Source organism: Aedes albopictus, chromosome 2 (assembly GCF_035046485.1).
Source record: "Aedes albopictus strain Foshan chromosome 2, AalbF5, whole genome shotgun sequence".
NCBI classification, from domain to species: domain Eukaryota; kingdom Metazoa; phylum Arthropoda; class Insecta; order Diptera; family Culicidae; genus Aedes; species Aedes albopictus.
Genome location: NC_085137.1, coordinates 76,512,266 through 76,520,122, shown reverse-complemented (window position 1 = coordinate 76,520,122; position 7,857 = coordinate 76,512,266). Strand labels below are relative to the sequence as shown.

At 46.3% G+C, this 7,857-nt stretch overlaps 1 pseudogene; it reads left to right on the top strand.

The window, feature by feature from the left end:
- Positions 1-663: 663 nt before the first annotated feature.
- On the top strand, positions 664-2,487 carry LOC134285943 (basic proline-rich protein-like; annotated as a pseudogene).
- Positions 2,488-7,857: the final 5,370 nt, after the last annotated feature.

Below are 7,857 nucleotides of genomic sequence, written 5' to 3'. Positions count from 1 at the left end.
ATTCCTCCAGGGATTCCTCCAGGGATTCCTCCAGGGATTCCTCCAGGGATTCCTCCAGGGATTCCTCCAGGGATTCCTCCAGGGATTCCTCCAGGGATTCCTCCAGGGATTCCTCCAGGGATTCCTCCAGGGATTCCTCCAGGGATTCCTCCAGGGATTCCTCCAGGGATTCCTCCAGGGATTCCTCCAGGGATTCCTCCAGGGATTCCTCCAGGGATTCCTCCAGGGATTCCTCCAGGGATTCCTCCAGGGATTCCTCCAGGGATTCCTCCAGGGATTCCTCCAGGGATTCCTCCAGGGATTCCTCCAGGGATTCCTCCAGGGATTCCTCCAGGGATTCCTCCAGGGATTCCTCCAGGGATTCCTCCAGGGATTCCTCCAGGGATTCCTTCAGGGATTCCTCTAGGGATTCCTCCAGGGATTCCTCCAGGGATTCCTCCAGGGATTCCTCCAGGGATTCCTCCAGGGATTCCTCCAGGGATTCCTCCAGGGATTCCTCCAGGGATTCCTCCAGGGATTCCTCCAGGGATTCCTCCAGGGATTCCTCCAGGGATTCCTCCAGGGATTCCTCCAGGGATTCCTCCAGGGATTCCTCCAGGGATTCCTCCAGGGATTCCTCCAGGGATTCCTCCAGGGATTCCTCCAGGGATTCCTCCAGGGATTCCTCCAGGGATTCCTCCAGGGATTCCTCCAGGGATTCCTCCAGGGATTCCTCCAGGGATTCCTCCAGGGATTCCTCCAGGGATTCCTCCAGGGATTCCTCCAGGGATTCCTCCAGGGATTCCTCCAGGGATTCCTCCAGGGATTCCTCCAGGGATTCCTCCAGGGATTCCTCCAGGGATTCCTCCAGGGATTCCTCCAGGGATTCCTCCAGGGATTCCTCCAGGGATTCCTCCAGGGATTCCTCCAGGGATTCCTCCAGGGATTCCTCCAGGGATTCCTCCAGGGATTCCTCCAGGGATTCCTCCAGGGATTCCTCCAGGGATTCCTCCAGGGATTCCTCCAGGGATTCCTCCAGGGATTCCTCCAGGGATTCCTCCAGGGATTCCTCCAGGGATTCCTCCAGGGATTCCTCCAGGGATTCCTCCAGGGATTCCTCCAGGGATTCCTCCAGGGATTCCTCCAGGGATTCCTCCAGGGATTCCTCCAGGGATTCCTCCAGGGATTCCTCCAGGGATTCCTCCAGGGATTCCTCCAGGGATTCCTCCAGGGATTCCTCCAGGGATTCCTCCAGGGATTCCTCCAGGGATTCCTCCAGGGATTCCTCCAGGGATTCCTCCAGGGATTCCTCCAGGGATTCCTCCAGGGATTCCTCCAGGGATTCCTCCAGGGATTCCTCCAGGGATTCCTCCAGGGATTCCTCCAGGGATTCCTCCAGGGATTCCTCCAGGGATTCCTCCAGGGATTCCTCCAGGGATTCCTCCAGGGATTCCTCCAGGGATTCCTCCAGGGATTCCTCCAGGGATTCCTCCAGGGATTCCTCCAGGGATTCCTCCAGGGATTCCTCCAGGGATTCCTCCAGGGATTCCTCCAGGGATTCCTCCAGGGATTCCTCCAGGGATTCCTCCAGGGATTCCTCCAGGGATTCCTCCAGGGATTCCTCCAGGGATTCCTCCAGGGATTCCTCCAGGGATTCCTCCAGGGATTCCTCCAGGGATTCCTCCAGGGATTCCTCCAGGGATTCCTCCAGGGATTCCTCCAGGGATTCCTCCAGGGATTCCTCCAGGGATTCCTCCAGGGATTCCTCCAGGGATTCCTCCAGGGATTCCTCCAGGGATTCCTCCAGGGATTCCTCCAGGGATTCCTCCAGGGATTCCTCCAGGGATTCCTCCAGGGATTCCTCCAGGGATTCCTCCAGGGATTCCTCCAGGGATTCCTCCAGGGATTCCTCCAGGGATTCCTCCAGGGATTCCTCCAGGGATTCCTCCAGGGATTCCTCCAGGGATTCCTCCAGGGATTCCTCCAGGGATTCCTCCAGGGATTCCTCCAGGGATTCCTCCAGGGATTCCTCCAGGGATTCCTCCAGGGATTCCTCCAGGGATTCCTCCATAGATTCCTCCAGGGATTCCTCCAGGGATTCCTCCAGGGATTCCTCCAGGGATTCCTCCAGGGATTCCTCCAGGGATTCCTCCAGGGATTCCTCCAGGGATTCCTCCAGGGATTCCTCCAGGGATTCCTCCAGGGATTCCCTCAGGGATTCCTCCAGGGATTCCTCCAGGGATTCCTCCAGGGATTCCTCCAGGGATTCCTCCAGGGATTCCTCCAGGGATTCCTCCAGGGATTCCCTCAGGGATTCCTCCAGGGATTCCTCCAGGGATTCCTCCAGGGATTCCTCCAGGGATTCCTCCAGGGATTCCTCCAGGGATTCCTCCAGGGATTCCTCCAGGGATTCCTCCAGGGATTCCTCCAGGGATTCCTCCAGGGATTCCTCCAGGGATTCCTCCAGGGATTCCTCCAGGGATTCCTCCAAGGATTCCTCCAGGGATTCCTCCAAGGATTCCTCCAGGGATTCCTCCAGGGATTCCTCCAGGGATTCCTCCAGGGATTCCTCCAGGGATTCCTCCAGGGATTCCACCAGGGATTTGTCCAGGGATTCCACCAGGGATTTCTCCAGGGATTCCTCCAGGGATTCCTCCAGGGATTCCTCCAGGGATTCCTCCAGGGATTCCTCCAGGGATTCCTTAAGGATTTCCTCCATAGATTCTCTCAGGAATTCCTCCAGAGATTCCTCCAAGAATTCCTACTGAAAATTCTCTTGGAATCCATCCTGGAATGCCTTCAGAAATTCTTGCAAAGATTCCTTCAAGAATTCCTTCAGGGATTCCTCCAAAAAATCCTTCAGGGATTGCTCCAGAGATTCCTCCAGGGATTCCTCCAGCGATTCCTCCAGGGATTGCTCCAGGGATTCCTTAAGGGTTTCCTCCATAGATTCCCTCAGGAAGTCCTCCGGAGATTCCTTCAAGGATTCCTACTGAAAATTCTCTTGGATTCCATCCTGGAATGCCTCCAGAAATTCTTCCAAGAATTCCTCCAGAAATTCTTGCAAAGATTCCTTCAAGAAATCCTCCAGGGATTCCTCCAGAAATTCCTTCAGGGATGGCTCCCAAAGGAATTCCCGAAGAAATTTGTGGAGGAATCCCTGGAGAAATTTCTGGAGAAATCCCTTGATGAAATACTTGATTAATTATAGGTTTTTTTGGGGGAATTCCTGCAGAAATACTTCAAATAATTCCAGAAGGAATCTCTGGAGAAATATACCAGTAAACAGTTATATAATTCTAAATACATTATCTGCATTGATCGGTGATTTACATACATAGTGATTCATTACGAAACCTTAGGAAAAGTTCGTCATGTGGAAGCATTCGTTGAAATGACGCATTTTTAAAATATTCTAAAATTTAGCATTCTACATTCACGACCACCATGGATGCAAGGAATGCAATTATTCGCATGGTTACGTGCTCAAGAGTTCAAATGTCAACTGCCCCAAGACATCCCAACAATCAGCATGCTTCAGGTCCAGCACACGGTCTTTGCAACAGCAGCAACTGACATTATCCGTTCCGTTCGCAATTCGCAGGAAGAAACACGAGAACATGAAGCTTTCAAAGAAACATCAAGTGCTTGTACGTGCACATGACATGTTGGCGCACAGAGGATCACTTCAAAATAATAATCTCTTCTGGATTCGTTCGTTACATCAGCCACCGAATAAAAGCTAGCATTTCCATTCCCGGGAAGCAAAAAGTGTTTTTGATTGCACCCTGCCCGCCCATGGACAAAGCTCGGAATAGGAACGACGACGGCCATGTGCTCAATTACACCCACGCCGCCGCCACACACTGCGAAAAAAAGAAATCCAATTTCCACCGGAACAAAGTCAGTTCACATTGCACAAAAATCATACTTTACGTCCGGTTCGTGCACCAACCAACTACTGATCCATCCTGCGGCTCTAGAAGGATGGTATCCGGTACGCGGGAGCAGCGCTTGATTACACTCACTTGATTTGCTTTCGTGGTGGAAACCGGATAGTGCCGAGTTGTTCATTTCATAAATCAAGACTGATGCACGGCATCCGCTCCTTTTTTTTTTGTCGAACTTGCCGGTTTTTATTCAACCCCACCAGCTGGGTTGCCCCAGTCAACGCTGATGAAAATTAGCGCTTGAATAACTGAGAGGGGAAAAAACGCTATGATGGTCAACCATACACCGTTTGACTTTAGAAAAAAAAAATCCAAATGCATAAGCGAGTAATACCTAGGCTTGAGAGGATAAGAAATCAGAGAGGCGTCCACCAGATACTTTTGTTATTTCGGTCAGGTCATCATTCAACTATTCACATCACAATAGCTCGTCGTTGGTTTTGGAAATGAAGCTCGCTTGATCAAATACCTAATTAAATATTAACCTCTCTGTTGTATTTACAGCTACGGGCTGGGTAGAAGACACTGACAAAATAACCCATCTTCACCATCAACTGCAAACATCTTCGTTCTTCTCTTGTGCTTCCCTCACAGAAACTGCAACTTCAAAGCACACTTCACATCACTCACTCGTTTCAGTTGTCACTCTGTCCCTCGTACTACTCGCAGAGCTAATACCGAGAAGGTATGAAAGTTCTTCTCCTCAGTCAACTTTTCACCGCGTGACATCGTCTATTTTCCGCACAACTCGGTGCGTTGTCTTCTGTGCTCAACTTTGTTGCCAGATAGCTATTTGTCTTCGCTGGAGAAAACAGATTCCAAAGATAAATATGTATTTACTCGCGCGAGTATTCGCTAGCACAGCAAACACACCCACCCGGGCCGATGTAGGACAGCAGGGTAGCTTAACACTCTTGCTTGCTTGCTAGATAAGCATCAAACATCAGCTCTGCAACAGCGAGGGCACGTTTGGTTACCACCATAACTAGCTGGGGCTAGAATGCGTCATAGCCAAAGTTCTTGGCTTGGTGAACCCATAGTGAAAAGATATCGCTCTCTTGTTACTGAAATGGCAATGAGCGACCAAGAACAAGGATCGGTTGAGTTCAGAGGTACATATAGTTAACCCTTTGGAGCCGGAGGGGTCATATATGACCCCTACATAGAAACGGCTGTATAAATTCACCTATTCCATAAAACAGGATACTGTCTGCGGCAAAGTTGTTGCAAATTGAGTCCTCTTTTAGGGAAAAAGAGGAAAATTTGTTTTTGGGACTTCATTGATAATCTAGAACATCCTGAACAACATGAAATTTGGAAAAACGAAATAATTGACATGCCAGATGTTCTCAAAGCTGAACTTGGATGTGGGTTACGTTTATATGTATTCATCTAGCCTTCGTCAAGAATATCAAAAGGTGTTTTATATTCTGTGATGTTCTAGGTGTTCCAAACTGTCCTATAGTGAAGTCCTTCAAATCTACTAAAATAATTTTATGTATTTCGTAACAAATAATTGCATTGCATAAACTACTGGGATACGTGACGCTTTTGACATCTACAATGTCACACACTATAGGGATATTCCAGGTCAGCCAAACTACCTTGGAGTTCAGTACTTTAGGTCTATACTCGTAACAGTGGCCATATTTGTTGTACTGAGTAACGTTGCATAATCAACCGCAGTTACTGTAGCAATCTGAAGTGTACACAGTTCGAAAAAAACCTGTAAAATTATGACGGATCGAATGTAACAAAAGGACCCCGTCATATATGATGGAAATTTTTGTGCGATCTTAAAATTACATTGCAGATATCTGATAGAATATATAAAGAATAATTGAGCTCCGAGCGATAATTGAACGCAGATCCTTGGGGTGTCAGTAGAACGCCCGAGCTCTCTCGGCTATCTCAGCTTGTTGAATAGCAGACAGTCAAAGTTAAACTGCTTCTACCATAATGCACGCATTCCCGACATGGTCCGGCTGCTACAAAGAGTACTGAGAGAGACAACGGGGAAACCGCCACAGCTGCGAGCAGCCGTTCGTTTAGCTGATGACGGAGAGTGGCTGGCATGATTTATAGCAGATGCATGTAAATTTAAAGCGAATATGCTTTAAAATCTGTAAACAAGCCGTCTGACCAGCAGCGGGCTGCTCGGCTGACGTTAAATGTTGGTGATTTACATTTTTCTGCCGCAAATTTCAGTTGATCTTCAATTTACGTGCTGTTTAACTTTCATATTTTTTTGCTGTGTACCTACTAGCTTATTATAAACCTTTGCAACAGTCAGGGTCGTCCAAACTGTTTTATAATGAAGTGCTTCAAATCTACTACAATAACTTTATGTGTTTTACCAAAAATTATAGTATTGCATAATCTGCTGGGATCCGCGAAGCTCTTGAAATCTCAAATGCTCAAATGTCATTTAGAGACACTACAGGGATATTCTAGATCAGCCAAACTATTTTAGGGTTGAGGGCTTCAGGTCTACACTCGTAACAACAGCCATATCTGCTAATGAGTAAAGTTGCATATTTATCCGTGGTTACTGGACCAATCTGAAGTCTATTTTTTTATTGTAAATCTTTGGGACATTCAGGTTCATCCAAACTGTTCTATAATGAAGTCCTTCAAATCTACAAGAATAACTTCATGCGTTTTCACCACAAATAATAGCAAAGCATAATCTGTTGAGATCCGTGAAGCTCTTGAAATCTCAAATGTCATCAAGAGACACTATGGAAATGTTCCAGGTCAGCCAAACTGTCTACAATATATTATTGTGAACCTTTGGGTCAGTGAGGGTCGTCCAAAATAACTTAAACTTTAGTTCTTGATAGTAACAGTAGTTGTTCTCACAATGAACTCTAAACTGTAATCCTCAATCCCCCTGGTATATCATGAATCATTTCAAGATAGTTTTTAGATATTCCAGATCAACAACACTACCTCGGAGACCATAGCTTCAGGTCTGCACTAGTGATAATAGCTTTTGCCACTACGTTAAGTAGTGTTACATAATCCACTGTAAAGCAGTTAAAGGAACAATTAGCGTTGTTATGTTTATTTGGGATATTAAGGGCTTCCTTACTCTATTGAAACTTAGTTGATAAAAACATGGAACTTTCAGAAGACTTGCTGGACATGATAGATTACAAACCGTAGCTTTGTATAATGAAAGACGTTACCGTTACACCTATAGGCTTAAGGATCTAAACTCAAGAACAGTTTGGATGACGTAGGATATCTCGACTGATCTGATATTGTCTATTAACCTTTCAGAAGACTTGCTGGACATGATAAATTACAAATCGTAGCTTTGTATATTGAAAAAAGTTACCGTTACACCCCTAGACTTAAGGATCTAAACTCAAAAATAGTTTGGACAGTGAAGAGAATTGTCAGACAAAAGAGGCCCAAAACAAGCAACAAAGAAGACGCGGCGATTACTCTTTATCCCAACTGTTAACAGATAATGACATGATCTCGAATACTTTTGTTGCAGACAAAACGGAACCTGAATTTGTTGCGTACTTTTCAACTCGTGAATAATCAATTATTACCAACCCAAAATCGAAACTTTTTGATGAAACATCTTCAGCAGAGTTGCAGTGCTTACCGACTCGAAGTTACCGCTCGAAAATCACAATGCAAGTCTTTAAAATCTCTAAACTCGTGGTGCACGATCTTTGTCCTATTTTTTTCAAGTTGGGACAAACCTATGTCGCATTGGGTAGAATGTCGCAACAAATTCAGGTTGCGACATTGTCGTTATTGTTGCGCGATGGTTGAATTTTGATTCACTGAGTTTGGATGATCTAGGATATCCAAAAATATTCTTCATTATATTTTACCGTTTTTATGCTATTTACCACCAAAACTACAGAAAAACCAAAACATTGGTAGTAGGTCCATTATTTAAAAA